The sequence below is a fragment of the Cygnus olor genome, chromosome 9 (assembly GCF_009769625.2).
Source record: "Cygnus olor isolate bCygOlo1 chromosome 9, bCygOlo1.pri.v2, whole genome shotgun sequence".
Lineage (NCBI taxonomy): Eukaryota > Metazoa > Chordata > Aves > Anseriformes > Anatidae > Cygnus > Cygnus olor.
Window position 1 is genome coordinate 1524252 of NC_049177.1, and position 12708 is coordinate 1536959.

Consider the following 12708-nt stretch of genomic DNA (forward strand, 5'->3'; position numbering starts at 1 on the left):
GAGACTCTTGAGCTAAGCAGCACGGGGCACTCACTGAAGCCACCAGGACTGGCTCCATGTATGCAGACTGCCCATGGTTAGAGAGCTCAGAGACCAACAGCACACCTAGGGCAAGTCATCACCTAAGAATTTGCTTCCGGAGCAGGAACAGCACTTACCTTGCATTGCCCAGATGGAGCAGGCTCTAGCTTGGCTCCCCTGCCACCCACAGCACCACCCCAAGGAGTAAGCCAGTCAAGGGCTCTTGCTTTTCATGGCCCTTTTCCTCTCACTCTGCCCCTTCTCCAGTCCCCCACATCACTGCCAGGTGCTGTAGCACCAGCACTCCCCCTTTTCAGTAGGGCAGCTGAGCCGCATAAGGCCCCATATGAAGGGAAGGGCTTTTCACCTGAAAGCTATCACACCAACAGGCAGCTGTGCTCTGCCTTGCAGTGCTTTGCCCCCAGAGACATCACCCCAGGAAGGGCCAGGAGGTCCCAAACCTAAGGAATGGTTTTAAGCTGAAACAGAAAGAAGCAAGCTCCCAACCAAGCTCAACTGCTCTGAGAAGGCTCACCTGTTTCCCATGACTTGGCTGCAGCCAGGGCCAAACCCCACGGGTGGCCCCCAGACCAGCTCCACCTGCCCCAGACCAGCTCCTCTGGATGCTCCCTATCAGCCCCCCAAAAGGAACACAGCTCATACCAAGACACCCTCAAACAGCTGAACAGGCAGAGGTGCGGAGTCCCAATGACTAAAGGGAAAGTGGGGGGAAAGGCTTTTTTAACCTCAGTAAATTGATGAATTAATATTTATATTGCATCTACCTCTTCTGTAAATGGAAGCACCAAGGTGATAAAGCAAACGGGCAGCAAGGATGGTAAATCTTTCATAAAATCTGGCCAGCCAAACAACTTGCTCAAACCAAATTTCATTAATGTTAATTAAAATGAATATCCAAGAATGGTGGGGGATTTTTGGCATGACAGGGTGTCACATCTCACGAGAACAGAAAAGTTGCTCAGTTGGACACAGATGGCAGAATAATTTTATACAACTTGATTAACTAAGATCTTTCAAGTAGTTTAAGGTTTTTATCTCTAACCACTTAAGTCAATAGGATTTTTGACATTGACTGTAGCAATCACAGGAATCTGCATTACAGAGCTGCTCACTGTGCATCTATAAAACACTGTAGTTCTCAGCATTCATTTATTTGAACGGGCATTCTCTGTGTGACATTTTCCATTTACTCCTGGAAAGAAAACATCTAAAAATTCTCAGACAAAACAACACTGGACTTCCGAGTATATACCCACAGGGCTGAAAGTCTCCCTGTAAAATCTTAAATCAGTCAATGAAAAATGAGTACTGAAAGGGATTTTAAGTCATGACCAAATACATCCTCCTCCCCCAAGGAAAGATTAGCTGTTCCTTGATATTTCTGACAGAGGCTTATTTCACATGTTCTTTAAAAGTACCAATGACAGAATGCCATGTTTCTACATTCAATTTCTGCTGTGTTTCACTTCGCCAACTGTAATTTTTTATCCCATCTAATTGAAATCTTCTTTGCCACCTTGCTTTTGTTTTATCTGTTGGGTGTGACATTTTGTTCCTTCCTATGCAGGAAGGAAATATGACTGTCTTTTCCTAGAATAATCACCCCACACTCTCATACCTCATGTTTTCTACATCATTATTCTTTCTCTTTAATTTTCATCTTTGTGGATATGCAGTGAATGGAAAAATGGAAGCAGATTCCCCTCTCAGATCTTACTAATTATCTCTGTACCCTGGAGCAATGCGGCCCAGCCTTCTTTGACATATTTCTAACAGCTAAGCCTGTTGCAAGTATCCTCTGCGTTTATTATTATTATTATTATTATTATTATTATTATTATTATTAAAAGAGAGAGAGAGAGAGAGAAGGAAATTCATGTCAAAAAATAACAGCTGATCCACCTTAGTGGAATGGAGCACAAATAGGCAGGGAGAGTCAAGACATACAATTTTTTAGAATTTTATTACAAGGAGAAACTACTAAAAATAGTTTCTGAATGCATCTGAGTAACAATGAGGTGTAACATTACATTTCATATACCCTAGCATTCCTGTATTTAAATGCTTGTATACAGCAAGCAGTCTTGGGTTCTGAGTCTTATGCACCATGAGTACCTTTGCCTATATCTGTCATTATTCTTCTAGCCTGATCTGTATGTTATGCTTGAGCAGCAAAGCATGGTCAAGAACTGGTTTGGCTTGAGTGACCCAAAACCAGAGAATAAGTACCTTGAGCTTGAAATCTAAAAATACAAAGGATCTTCTGGTCTATGAGGAAAAAAAGAGGTTATACATTGTCCATGCTGCAAGACAAAGAGATTCAAAAAAGAAATGCCTGTAACAACTGAGGGACAAGATGAATGAGGAAGCATAATACATGATGGAAAACAGAGCATGTTTTTTTGCTGTTTTTTCTGTCCAGGAAAAGGAGGAAAATTCAGGTATTACCCTCTGTGACTTTCATATCGCGCAGCCTACAAATTTTCTTATGATAATTCATTAGGGCCTGCCCCACCACCGCTGAATACGGAACATTGTTTTTCTGGAAAAACAGAAAAAAAATAATAAAAAAAAAAAACAACAACAAAACATGTATATATCCCCGTCAGTTGCCAACTTCAGAACTTCTGATTGCAAAAATATGAAACCATCTGGACAATAGGGAAAAAAAAAGTGGTTCTGCAGAGGAGCATTAACATTCTTTGTCACCTGTGCACTTACATTTATCTCTTCCAGTTTCCCCTCAGTCTTTAATAAATAATATTTCACCAAGTAGACTTCCAAGATTCAGCTGCATGCTAGTAGGAATCTGTGCCTACCCTTAGCACTTCCTAGAGAGATTACAAAGATTAATATGGACACCTTATAAAGTAGATGAATATATAGTATGTGATAAATTAAGACTATTATATAACCACATCAAATCTTGGAATATAAATTATGGATTTGACTATGGATCACAGATACAACATCACCTTTTTTCAGTTTCTTCTCAAATGCAGTCCTAGTCTGTAAACATTTTTTCAGATTAATTATATGCCTTATAATTCAGGTGTGGTTCATGTTGAAGATGGTTCAGTATGAGTATGGAGCCAGATTCACATGGAAAATCAGTGCAGTTAGCCCTCCTGCAATAAAACATTCCTCTTACACATCACTTTTTCCCACTCTCTTTGATTCATTATGAACTATAGAATCTCAGCATGAAGCAATGTCATTGCCTTATTCTTACCAAAGGTTCTGTGACATATGATCAATTTTCTGCACCTATGTGAGGAGCGTGAAGGAGCAGAGCCTGCACATTCATGGATTAATCAATGCATGAGATCACTTTCTTGCATTCTTGACATGGCAACTGGGTATGTTCATTTATGATCACTGCACATCCAGTGACAGTGCAGCATGCATTAAAGTGTATTTTCAGTTAAGGCTCAGTGAACAATTAACAACCTTGCAATTATACTATAGTTCAGTAATTCATGCAGTTTCAAACACCTCAAACCATCTGTGTTCAGATACATTAACACTCTGGTGTTAAAAGTGTTCTTATCAGCAGTTAGTTAGTCCCATGATAAATCTGAGCAGCGAACTTAACAGTTTAGAAACAGAGTCAAAAGAAGCATTGTACAATTTTTATTTCAACACATTTCTCTAATTGCTAATTGGACCTTTCTGGACCATGAAGATAATTAGGTTATTTTTTCCTCTCATTTTGTGATATCTCCACTTTTGCATACACTGTGCCTGGGAGAACACAATGTTCCAGCTGAGGGAAAAAAACACTGAAGTATGGTAATTAGAGAAAATAGCAATACTGAGTTGTGACCCACATCACGAACATTAACATGTATTCGGTGAAGAGATCCCACTAGAAACAACCTATTAATGACTGTATGACAAGTGCCTGAAGTTATTCTGCTTCTTGAAAAGGTACAAGCTACAGAGCAGGGTAAAGTTCTTGCTGGCAAACTGAAAATGGAATCTGCAAACAGGTCTCCACCCAAACCTCACATCAAGTTTGACACTTACAATTTTGATATCTATACACAGAGAGCATACAGGAGAAAAGCTGTTCCAGGTACAGACACTGTGTCTGGTTGAGAAAGTGAAGCAGTTCCTGCTTCTTGTTTCCTAAAGATGACGAAAATACTTTTCACCATATGACTGAGGTAACGATACCTATATATATTTTAAAAAAGCTATATTTTTCAGAGACATGGTAGTATTGCTTAAGAGTTAGAGTACTGGACTATTACTTGTGAGACTGTTTATTCCTGACCCTCTTTTGGTTTATGAGTTCTTTTATAACTCTTCATCATTCTGTAATTTTTTTTTTCCCAAAGCTAAAATAAGAAGGATAGTACAGTTATGTCTAGTTAGGAGTTCCTCAACTGAACAGAAGTTCAGTTTCATCTATCTTATTCTCACACATGGAAATCTCAACACACTGCTATAATGTCCAAGGACAGCAGTCTGGTGCTCAAGAACAGTATGTTGATATCCTTCACATCCCACAAATATAAAGAGTAAGTAGGACTCCTGGACTGAGTAGAAACCTCTCCAGGTTTTGTTTTCCTCATGTGAAAGTCAGGAAGCAATTAATTGTTGCTTCTTTTCAGTAGAGAAATATATATATATACATATTTTTTTTCAATATTAGCCAGCTAAAATGCTTCTCCAGTCTAGGACTGGTGCAGCCAGGAAAGGGGGGTGCACTCAAAGGGTACAATTTCACACCAGAAGAATCTATCTTCAGCATGAAAGTTACAGACTAATTTTGCATAAAAATATAATCATGAAGAATCCTCAGCAGCTTAGTATCGAGACTGAAGATGTCAATGGTGGAATGGAAAATGATATTTGTCTGGTCTTAAGCCATGAGAAGATAAAAGGGTTGTATCTGTATTTGTTATGCCTTATCCCAGAACTTAAAGTCACACTCATGGATGCATGGTCACCTCCTAACAGACCCTCAGAGACAAGGAGGGAAAGCCCTATATAAGAAAATACAGACATTCAAATTTCTGCTGAAAAGAGGACTGAAGTCCTTTTCAGTTCTGAGAAATTAATTTGGACTTGGAAATTTATTCCTGCTGTACCACTCTTACCGGGAATTATTTACTCAGTAACTGCAGCTTTACCTAAAAATTAAAAACAATAATAGTAGTAGTAGCAGCAGCAGTTTGGGTTGAGTTTTTGAGAAAACATGTATAAAAGAGCCGTGAAGAAGAAAGTGGTTTAATACTGATGTTTAACCCTGTCAATTTTCCATCCCCATAATTTCCTTCCTGGTTATATTGAATCTTTACAAATTATTTGAGAAGCTTGGGTGCCCCATCGGTCCTTAAAAATGTATGCTCACTCTTCCATCGGCCAGAGGATGCTCCACCAGGAGATTTTCTAACAGAAAATCTGCAGAAAACAATCCACTAGCATTTTATCTCCTTGCAAAGCTCTCACTTACATCCTCCATAGCTCATGGGTGCTGCATCATTCCTTTACATGTGGTTTCAGAGCTGAGTAATAAGAACAACAGTCAGTGTAAGGGTCTGACTGAGAAGATCTACACGCCATCAGTGGCAGTCCTGAATTCAGTGGGAATGCTTGTAAAGAAAAAAACTATCCAAAATCAGATTGAGTGCAGCAATGTAGTGCCTAGGTGGTACATATATGATTTTATGTTCTAGAGATTTCCTTAAGGAGATTTCATGAAAAAAATCCTAAAAGTATTTTATTCATCTATTAGGGTGGAAGAGGCTAGACATATACCTAATAAAAAGGCAAACAGACTGTAAGATAAATGTGCTTTTTACAATTATTTTTCAAAGCAGCAAATAGCTTTAACAGTTTTAACAAAGGAAATGCATTGTAGGAGCAACACTTCATAGAATAATAATTTCAAAAAAAATAATAAATTAGAATGTCATATGATAGTTATCCCAAGTCACACATTTATGATATTACATGACACCGATACCAGCTGGAAGACAAATGTGGCAATTTAATATGAAGAACTGTCTTGATAATTAACAAATAACATATTTTTTACAGTCTATCAGGAACATCAATGTCAGATTTATTTCACATGTTTTTTCTTCCTTAGTAACTTGTTTTAACATCTATAGTCCTTTTAACCTGAGTCGGCCTGTATCTGTAGAGACAAAAAATAATAATAAAAAAATAATCTGGGAACATAATAAAGATTTCATTCAGGTTTCCCTGTCAGCTTCCAAGCAGTTTCAAGCATATTTGCCTCAAACTAATGATCTCTAATGGTCTGTACTCTAATGGTCTGTATATGTATATTATTTCAAATATTTATACTCCATGAAACAACTGGTAGAAAAGAATGACCAAAGTAAAAAGTGCCTAGCAAACCATGACTGGAGCTTTCAATCAAATATGCATCAATTAAAATTCTATTATTGTAGCTATTACTGATACAAGAAGTTCATTTGTCTAACACCCCTCTCATTGGTACAATTTTCCAGGCTGTACAGGCACCCCCAGGTAAGAGATAGGAAGTAGATATTGTGGGATTTTCAGCTGTGCTTAAGTAGTCCTACTGAAAGTGTTTTAAATCTACTAAAAGCTTCCTTTCGTTTTTAGGCACCATAAGTGCCTTTTAAGAATTGCACAGGGCCCCAGTTTCAGCTGATCTCCAATTCAAGTCAAATCCACATACTTTGCATTCTGTAGTGTTTGGTTTTAGCACTGCTTAACTAATAGGACAGTGCACTCAGTAAGGCTTTACATCCAGAACACAGGGTAAATAATTTCCAAACCCCACTGGAAGACACTTGGGAAAAGACAGGGGAGGAATTTAATTGTGTAGTGATAGGCCCTGTAGAAAATCCATAGACTGATAAAAAGAGCAAGCCTAATTAGCAGGAATAGGTGAGACTGATTGAAAGAGCAAGCCTAATTAGCAAGAATAAGTGATGACACAGGTCTAGGCAGCTACTAGAATTAGAGCAAGATAGGCACAGTTAACTGTTTTGTATTTACATAGCTCATACACGCCCTGTACAGACTTGGTGGTGACTTCCTTAATGTTTGAATCAAAATGTAAAGCATTTAACATTCATAAGTCAGGGCAATTAACTAAGAAACAAGAAACATTTGGTGCCATTGTAGGCAGGGCTCTCAACCTGTCAGTGAGAGACACTTCAAAAGACTGAGACAGATATTTTGGAAGCCTCACAGAGAATATTTGACAATGAGATACTGATTTTTATCAGCAGTTTAATACACTATGTTTACTGTATCAAAATGGGAAAGAAATCTGTTTTCATGTCAAATTCTGATTCAGTTCTTTTAAAAATGTTTGCAATTAGGCCAGAGAAGCATAATGATATTTCTATTTTCAAGAACTAAAATGCACTATATTTATCAGCTTTGGTGCTTTAAATTAAATATTGACAAGAAAAGCTGGAGAAAAATTATTTGTTACCCATCTGCCACTCAAAATGTCAAGAGTGAGTAATGCCGTTTTGCGATCTTTCCTGATATGTGAGTGCCATCAGATGTTGTTTATTTTCACTTTGTGTTAGCATTAAGAAAGAACAGTCAAAACCATAAAGGTCAAGCTGTTCCTTTTGGTTTGTCAGACTCTTAATCCTCTTCCAAGGGACATGGATTTTGGGAGACACGTGGATGACAGCAGTTTTAAGAGACCTGAAAACCAGTTCTCACATAGAAAAGCTTTCAGAGGATAGAAAATGTATTAGCCATAAGACAACAAAGAAAGTCACTTTTTACAAACTATTAAGGATTTCTGCAATGCTATATTTGTTATTAGGTGTTGCTGTGTTAGGTAAGGATCACTATCGCAACAGAGACCAGTTAGCCACATTAACAAAATTGCTGGATTCAGTTTATTTGAAAAGTCTACAAATTTGCCCTGTTTTGAGAAATGGTCCTTTTACATTTCCACAGGAACGCAACTTTGCATTAGCTCAAATGATAGCTAATGGTTGCTTCTGTTTGGAATCCAAAGTCTAAATTACAGTCCCATAATAATGACTGTGTGTGATCCATCCGGTTATTACAGCGGGAGTGTAGTCTATACATGATATGATTATATTATACATACTACATATAGTTGATATGCAATAAAGGATTGTGGCCCACCTTTATGAAGAAAACTCAACAAGCCCTTTGCAGGCAGGAATTGCAAAGGAAACTGTTTTACATTTACTTTCAAACTAGACTATTTATGAGAGCATTGCTGAAAAACTCCGCCTGTGTGATTGCTGATATAAAGCTTAGCCGAAGAAGAATCTTCTGTTGAGGTTTGGTCATTGTTATCTTTGAGTAACAAAAATCTGTCCACAGCAGTAGATTGACTTTTTAACTAAATGTTACTTACTAGAAGCCACTTGCAACTTAGAGCAATTAAGGCAGATGCTACTGAGTTGGAAAGGCTAGCTGTAACCATCCCAGAAACTCAGGACATGTCTATTGATTACGCAACTCTGCAAGTTATCCATATTATTGTATTTTGTGGGTAAATACACATTTATCTACAAGACAGCATTAGAAAAGCTAGTTATTGCTAGCAGCAAAGATGTTTAATGACAGAAGAGTTTGACTTCTGTAGGCTCAGCATTACATATTCATTTGCAGACGTTAATGATGTGGAAAATTAAAAAAGACAACAGCATGTGGGACTTGCTAATTCCAAGAACTCAAGTAACTTATTTTACTTGTCTAGGTCTGAGATTTTCTTGGCCAAAGATCACCATGATCCTGAATTAAATCAAGCAAAGTGTGAAAGTGTAAATTATTGAATTTTGGTTTTACTTGGGGCTGTATGAGTCATCTGTGAAGATGTACAAGTTAATTATTTTTATTCAATTAGAACAATATTGTTAATGAGATGTAAACAGACTGGAGAAGGGGCACACAGCTGAAGTTAGTGTCAGATCCCCTGCTGGTAGTGCTATTTAAACTCTTCTTGAGAATAAAACAACAAATAAATACATATAAGTTAAGAAGTCAAATTACAGTTTTCCTCAGCCTGCTTCACGTAAAAAAATGTTTGCCATAAAGTCCTAAACTACATATTAAAAATAGCAACAAATTTGTGTTAACTGAGTACCTGCAACAAAAGAAATTATATGTATATTTGCATCTTGGTCCTCTGTTCACTTTCAAAGTAATTTATAGAACTAATTTATAAAATTGAGACCTTGGCTGAGCAGTTATTAGCTCAGCAAGATGAGAGGCACACACTCTGTCACCACTAGTTAAGTGGTTGGGTAAGTAATACCATACACACCCTTGTGCTCCAGATGCTGGGTTCCAGTCCTGAGCCCAACACAAAATCCAGAGAAGTCAAGGAAATTACATTTAACCACATTCATGGACTCAGCTGCTTCATTTCAAGGCAGCTGAAAGGGGCTAGTGAAAGAAGTTATGTTTTACAGGTAGGATGAGTATGGCTATCAGTAGACAAAGCCTTCATTCTTAAAAGCATATTGTCTTCCATCATGAATAAAAGAGGAAAACAAAGTATAACAAATCCTAATCCATTTATAGCTTATTCATGTTATCCCATGAAGGCTAAAAATGAAGAAAGTTTTTATCTGGTCATATTCCATAAGATAATGTCAGAAATTGGGGGGGTGGGGGGGAAGACCGCACTTAACAAAATCAATATATTTTGCAGAATGAAAAAAATCTTTGTTAGCCACTAATCATTAATAAGTCAATTATTTTCCAAAGACATTGTAAATCTATTATTTCCTGTCCTTCTGTGTAAGAAGTGGGAGTATCTGGTGGTATAGTATCCATTGTTTTACACTCTTGTATTTTTTTGTTTGTTTGTTTTGTTTTGGTTTGTTTTTTTTAATTATTTTAGGGTTGAGTCTGTGTAAATGATAATAAGAACTAAAGGCAGAGAAATGTGGAGAAATCAAGGCTATTTACACTCAAACCTAGATTTTATGAGACTTAAGGAAAATGGCTTCTATATAAGTAAGATTGCTAATACAAATATTGGCATCATAATGGTGTGCTTGATCTTACTAATATGTGTTTATATGCCAAAAGAGAAATATCGAAGTATTTTAAAGATTTCATTACAAGTGAATGTTTTCTTTTCCCTTAACCAGTGTCTTCCTTTCCTGTAAAAAAAATACGAAAAACTGTCAGACTTTTCCCAGTCATGTGGGTAGCTAACAGCTCTAGAAGCAACCTCATCATTGATACAATCTCCTTCCCTAAAGAATCACAATGTTTATTTCTCTGGTTTTGGTTTGACTATTTTGGCTATGTTTTCAGTTATTTCTAGTGAAAATATTTTTTGTTTGCTTTGTTTATTTCCCCTTTTTAAGGTTCTTAGTTCTGCAAAATGTTATGCTTGAACACAAGCAGAAGGAAAGGATTCCCATGCAGTGACATATGACCTTTTAAATCCAAAACTTAAAAAGATAATGTGGGCATAGAAAATCTGTTGAAATCAGCCCTTCTCCAAGACAAAAGTTACGCTGTGAGATTAGTAAATATATCTTGCAATATTGATTTCCAACATATGGTCTCAAAGAAATAGGTGGTGTATTAAGATGAATAAAAATCAGGGGTGTCACTGGAAAGAAAATTCATGGGTAAGGCAATATGTTTTTTTAATTCATCACACTTGGTTTACCCCCCTACTCACAAACCAGTATGCTCACCCTCTGACACTCAGAGCATCCATACCAGTTCCAGTAACCAAGGACCCATTGCAAGTTTTTTCTTTTTCATTATGCCTTTTATTCAGCAAGAGAAATCCTCTGTGGCACAGGGCTTCATTGGTGACTGACACAAGACAAATGCAGATTCTGTTCTTTTTAATTTGCATGTGTTTTTTTTTTCAAAGGTACATAGGTCTCTGTGGTTGAATGCAGCTCAGCAGCTGCTATTGGTGTAGGCACTGGGTCGCAAGAACAGAACTGAAGGAGCTAAACAGGATCCAAAATGTTACATTCACTTTTTATGTACATATTCATTTTTTAATATTTTTTCCATTAAAAAAAATAAAGAAAGAAGAAATGCATGTGACATTTTCCAGAAACACTGTAGTCTTTCAAGTCCTACATAAGTGACACAGTTGCTATTTTTTGCCTTCCAAGCAATCGTGATCTCAGTGAAAGTGACAGTAAGAGATGCTCCCACTGGGACTGTGTCTCAAGAGATAGAGCTTTAATGGAACAAATTCAACACACCTTTGACACAATGAAAACACTATTAACAGTAACTAAAGTGTATACATAGAAGCAGTTTCTTTTCAAATGTTAAATCCTTGATATTTACAATTTTAAAGAAAGAAAAAAAAATACCTGTAACGCTTTAAATTGACATTGTGTTCCCCTTCGTGAAGCCTTGGAAGATACAATGTGACTTCAATGACACAGCTCCTATTTTGTCTCTTCTAAGCAATCTTGATCTCAGTGGAAGTGACAGTAAGACAAGCTCCCACTGAAATCACATCTCTGGGGATGGAGATTTCATGGAATTGGTGAAAACACTACCAAGGGTAACTCAAGCATATTCGTAGCAGTGGCTGCTTTTCAAAGGTAAAGTCCTCAATAGCTGCAACTTCAAAACAAGGATGACAAATAGCACAGCTAGAACACAGCCCTAACAAATTTTGCAAAATCAAGGATGAGTGAATAGGCTTGCCATCAGTAAGCTCATTTCACATTTTCAAGGGAAAATTATTTGGAAAATATTTCCAAAAATTCAATGAAGAAGAACAAAAAAATCATTCCATTCCTAGTCTTTTTACCTGTTGCAGGACAGGTCTCAATAAACTACCTCTAATAAAAGGACAAGGTTTTTACTTTAACCTCAGAAAACAGAGGCCAAAGTCTTACAAAATGCAGCAGATGCGAGGCATGGCCACAGAATAACAACTTGTCACTGCCTGAATCCACCACCAAGATCACACTTCCTGGTCTTAACCTCCTAGTTCAAAGATTGCTTCACGCAACCAACATAAGAGGAATGAGTGGGGAAGGACAAGACAGGCAGTAGCATTCATTTTTGTTTGTCCCATCCACAGGAGCTACACCTACACTGTGCAACTATGGACCATGTTTCCTGCAGACAAACTGTTTAAAAACTTAAGCAGCAATCAGCTAATGATTTTTACTGTGCAGGCAGTAATGGAAATTCAGTCACGCTTATAAGAGCATCCTGAAGGATTTTCACAAAAAGATCAAAAAAAATTGTAGTCCACAACATTATCTTGTCTGTCAAATCTCAAATTTCTGACTCAAATTTCTGTCAAATATCAACAATCTACAAACTCTTGACAGTAAACTGTATTTCTGTAATAATGTAATAAACTGGGACAACTGTCAAACAGCCTTTTTCTCCCTTACTAGACGTATAAAATTTGGAATCACTTGATGAAACTTAAAAAAACTATTTGAAAAACTCAAGATGACTGTCAATAGAGATAAATTCAAAAAATTTCAATCTGAAATGTTACAACTCAAAAACATAAAAACAGCTGAAAAATACATATTAAATTAGAACTGTTAGGCAAACTTACACTGCTATTTTCACAACCCATCCTCATTTTACAATACGTGGATTTACTTAAATCAGTGTATCGTATTTCTTGGGAATAAATAAATAAATAAACAAACAAACAAAAGCAATTTAACAGAAATG